Source organism: Antennarius striatus, chromosome 11 (genome assembly GCF_040054535.1).
Source record: "Antennarius striatus isolate MH-2024 chromosome 11, ASM4005453v1, whole genome shotgun sequence".
Taxonomy (NCBI): domain Eukaryota; kingdom Metazoa; phylum Chordata; class Actinopteri; order Lophiiformes; family Antennariidae; genus Antennarius; species Antennarius striatus.
The window spans coordinates 22154547-22159891 of record NC_090786.1 but is presented as its reverse complement, the minus strand read 5'-3'; positions in this window follow the sequence as shown (position 1 = coordinate 22159891).

The window sequence follows — 5345 nt, the reverse complement described above, 5'->3', positions numbered from 1 at the left end:
AAGGTAGCGCTACTGCTAACGATAGCAGGGCCACAGGCCATAGAAGTATTTAACACGTTTGTGTTTGACGATCCTGGTGATGAGGACAAGTTGGATGCAGTGCTGGGCAAATTTGATGCTCACTGTTCCCCGAAGAAGAACGAGACGTACGAGAGATACGGGTTTCGGTCTTGTACACAGGGGAGCACGAGCCCTTCAATAGCTTCCTGACGGATCTACGGCTAAAGGCGTAGTCCTGCAACTTCGCAACGCGGAAGAACTCCATGATTCGGGACCAGATTGTCTTCAGCGTGGAGGATAATAAGGTCAGAGAGAAGCTACTACGAGAGGCGGAGCTGACGCTGGCGGGGGCCATTAAGATCTGCCAGGCGAGTGAGCTGTCCCACAAACATCTGAAGACGTTCAACGAGAGGTCTGCAGTAGCTTCAGCGCAAGTGAGCGACAGTGCAGCAGCGGTCGGAGCAGTGTCATATCAACGGAAAAGATGTACACAGACCCGGCCTGCACAGCAGTCGGAGGAGGTGAAGGTCAGCTGCAGGCGTTGTTGCTCGCAGCACAAGCCCAGACAGTGTCCAGCTTTTGGTAAGCAATGCTGCAGCTGCCAAGACAAGAATCATTTTGCTAAGCAGTGCGTCTCCAAATGAAGAGAGGGGAAGAAAGGAAAAACTGTAAATCTAGTTGAGGAGCCTGATCTCAGTGACACGTTCTTTGTTGGTATAGTTAATTGTGAAAGTGAACAAGAAAATCATAAAGACAATGGAAAAGATGTCACTAGAGAAGATAAATGGATAGCGCCAATACTGATAAATGGGACTGTAGTCACCATAAGATTGGACACTGGTGCGAAAGCGAATCTCATAAGCATGTGCGACATAAAGGCAATGAAAAATAAGCCACAAATAAAGAGGAAAGAGTCTGGACTGGAAGACTAAAACGGTCAGCCAATAAAATGTTTGTGCACATGCAGGCTGAGTGCCACAGTAAAAGGTGAAGTACACTACCTGCTCTTCTTTGTCGTGAATGAGGGACGTGATCACTTCTAGGTGACAGAGCCTGTGAAGAGTTGGGACTGGTAAAAAGAGTGTATCGCATCATCCCAACCACAAGCCCAGTTAATGACTCTGTGGACACAATAGTCCAGAACTTCTCAAATGTGTTCAAGGGTTTTGGTGTTTTGCCCTTCACATATAAAATACAGCTGAAGGAAGGTGCCCAACCGGTTGTGCATCCAGCACGCAGAGTTCCTGCTCCATTGAAAGAGGGCCTAAAAATACCCACACGTGAAGAAATCATCCGTGAAATGTCAGGTGCCAGGTATTTGACAAAGCTCGACGCTACACAAGGCTTCTGGCAGCTGAAACTGGATGAAAGCAGCACAAAGTACTGCACCTTTAATACTCCCTTCAGCAGGCACTGCTTTCTCAGACTGCCTTTTGGAATAAAGTCAGTACCTGAAATATTTCACAGAGCGATGGAGCAGATCATTGAGGGTCTGGAAGGGGTTCGAGTCTACATTGATGACATCATCGTATGGGGTCCCACGGTTAAAGAACACAACGAGAGACTGCAGAGTGATGGAGCGCGTCCAAAAGTATGGACTAAAACTCAACAAGGCTAAGTGTGAGTTTGGTGTTGAGGAAATCCTCTTCCTTGGAGACAAGCTGTCTGCACGTGGTGTTCAACCAGACCAAGACAAAATACATGCAATACAAAACATGCCAAGGCCCACTGACAAGACAGGTGTGTTACGCATCATGGGGATGGTCAATTTCATAGGCAAGTTCATTACCAATCTAACAGCAAAGGCATCATGTATATGTGAGCTTCTGCACAGGGATTGTGAGTTTAAATGGACAACTAAACATGAGCATGAGTGGCAGCAACTTAAGAACACACTGACCACAGCTCCGGTGTTGTCATTTTAGGACCTTACCAACAAAATTAAACTGTCTGTAGACGCTTCCAAAGATGGCATTGGTGCCGTTCTACTCCAGGCTGAGGGTGAGCACTGGAAACCAGTAGCCTATGACAAAACCCTGAATGCCGATATGCTCAGATCGAAAAATAATGTTTGGGGCTGGTGTATGGTTTGGAGCGTTTTCATAACTATGTGTATGGCCTGCCATCTTTCACAGCTGAGACTGATCATCGACCACTGGTGTCCATCATCAAAAAGAATCTGAATGAGATGTCTCCACGGATACAGCGACTAATGATGAAGATGCAGAGGTACGATTTTGAACTGATATATACTCCCGGAAAAAAAACTGGTCCTCGATGATGCTCTATCCAGGGCAACTGCAGACAACAGTGTGAGTGCAACTGACGAAGACATACAGTGTCACGTGAACATGGTGGCGGCTGCACTGCCTGTGTCTGACACAAAGTCGAGACAGATTGCCGAGGCTACAGCAAAGGATGTGGAGCTACAGCACGTCATGAGGAACATGGATGAGGGATGGCCAGTTGGTTCGTGTCCGCAGTTTTACCATGTCAGAGGTGAGCTTAGTGTTGTTGATGGCCTGCTTTTGAAAAAGGGCAGGATTGTCATTCCGCAGGCTTTCCGAATGGACATGTTGCACAGGATACATGAAGGACATCTCGGCATCGAAAAGTGCAAAAGGAGGGCGAGAGAGTCGGTTTTCTGGCCTGGCATCAACAAAGACATTGAAAAACATGCCAGAAACACAGAAGCAAGCAGAACAAAGAACCTATGGTGGTAGCTGAGTTCCCAACAGCACCATGGTACAAAGTAGGAATGGACATGTTTCATCTCAGGGGCAGAGACTATTTAGTGGTAATTGATTACTACTCAAACGTCCCTGAGATGGTGCTATTAGCAAACTCATCTTCAACCTGTGTCATAACACATGTAAAATCCATCTTCGCCAGGCATGGCATCCCACACACTGTGATGAGCGACAATGGGCCATGCTTCAACAGCAAGGAATGGCAGAAGTTTGCAGTGCAGTACGATTTCAAGCATGTGACGTCAAGCCCGCACTATGCACAGGCAAATGGACAAGCTGAAAAAGGGGTTCGCGTTCTGAAACGGCTCTTGAAGAAAGCAGCTGATAGTGGCGCAGATCCATATCTGGCTCTATTGAGCTACAGAGCATCACCTCTCCAGTGTGGTCTGTCACTAACTGAACTATTGATGAAGAGGAAGCTTCAAACCACCCTGCCGAGTCATCCAGATAACATATTAAAACAGCATAATCCTGCAAAGCTGGAACTCAAGCTACAACAGCAGAAAATGAGGCAAAAGTCATTGTATGACAGGACAACAAAACATCTTCCTCCACTGACAACCAACAACACAGTCAGAGTTGAGGATGCTGACGGTTGGAGCACAAGAGCAACTGTTCTGCAAGAAGTAGCTCCACGATCATACACTGTGAGAACTGATGATGGACAAATCCTCAGACGCAACCGTCGCAGTCTGTTAAACACTCCACAAGGGACTGTTGGTGAGCTCAGTGCGACCTGTGGTGACTCTCAGGTAATTCCCACACCTGTTAAGGACTGTACCACTGACTCTTTCACACCTATGCCTGAGTTGAGAAGGTCCACAAGATAAATCAGAAAACCTGATAGACTGAACTTATGAATTTAAAAAGAAAGAAAGAAAGAATTTGACATACATGTTAAAACTGTTGAACAATACTGTCTGTATGTTGGATGATGTTTTGAATGTGTTCTAACTGTTTTGGGTGTTGGCTTAAATTCAGGTCATGTAGGCTGATATATGGTTTACTGTTTACTTGTTGCAGGATCATATGAATGAGAAACGGTTGAGTAACTGACACAGCTTTGTGATGGTTCATGTTAATGCATTTTGCCTGAGAAAAAGGGGGATGTTGTGATTGAATGCAGGTACATGTTTTAACCACTGGGGGCAGCACCAGTTGGTAAGCGGTTTGGATACATTGTTTTAAGATATAGAGTGAGACACCTGTAGAGAGAGACAGGAGTGGATTAAAAGATGTGACTGGCTCCGAATACGGCTCTCGTCTTTTCAAACACGAACCTGACAGTCACCAGCTATAAACCTCGGTCTCTGGTTGGACTCATCCCTCTCCTTCACCACCTACAATCAAAAATCAAAGCTCGCCTGAGCATCCTCTACCGGAACAAGGCCTCCTTCACCCGTTCAGCCAAACGCACACTTGTAAAAATGACCGTCCTGCCCATATTTGATTATGGTGACACCATCTATAGGATGGCTTCCCATTCTACCCTTAGTAAACTGGACACTCTCCACCACTCCGCCATCCGTTTTGCCACAGGAGCTCCATTCAGACCTCACCACTGTGACCTGTACCACCTGGTAGACTGGACATCCCTCCACACCAGACGGCTCCACCACCGGCTTCACCTCATTTACAAATCCATGCTTGGAAAAACACCTCCCTACCTCTCCTCCCTTCTACACCTCTCCCATCCTGCCCTCAATCTTAGGTCCAGCAAGCTCATCAAACTCTCCATCCCTAAAGCCCCTACTGTCTTTGGTCGCAGTGCCTTTTGATTTGCTGCAGCTAATGATTGGAACAACTTACAAAACATCCTCAAACTCACTGTCCCCACATCACTCACTGCTTTAAACAAAACCTGTTAGAAACTGTAGCTGACAGCTGCACTTGTTGAGTGTCTCTCTCTCTCTTTCTCGCTCTCGTTGTCTTTTGTATTGTATTTATTTTTCTTATATTTTCTGTATAATGTATAACTTTGTGTTTATTTCAGCCTTCTCCCCACCCCCACACCTCTAAGAGCCACTGCTCTTTGTTCAGGCTGCATTTGTAAATAAGAACCTGTTCTTAATTGCTTGCCTGGTTAAATAAAAAAGATAAAACGATCCTTTTCCTTGTTGATGTCAAATTTTCCTCACATTTTTGCATTTGAACTGTGTATTGTGTTTGTATTACTGACGATGATCACTATCACGATGATACTGATGATGCATTCTATTTGTTTCTAAATCCTTCATAAGGTCATATTTTCATGATGCTGGGTTAAATTCTACAAGTATTAATATCTTCTAATTCTATATTCACATCAAATGTGTGTTATCTGTGTTTATGATCCCGATGATATACAGTATTTTAATTTGGGGTTACAGTATGTATTTGGGGTAATTAATTTGGGGTTATTTCCTGAAGCCTAAACATGTGGTTGCTGGTTGACCCCCAGTGGATCCTGTCGGTTGCTCCTAACACTTGTTTCCTGGTTGTCCTTTCTTCACCACAAATCCACTGGGGTAGGAGTGACGCCAGAGGAGCGCTTCCCCCCCGGATGACAGGAGCAGTGATTGCTGGCTCTGGGGGAGCGCACCTTGCCCCCCTACC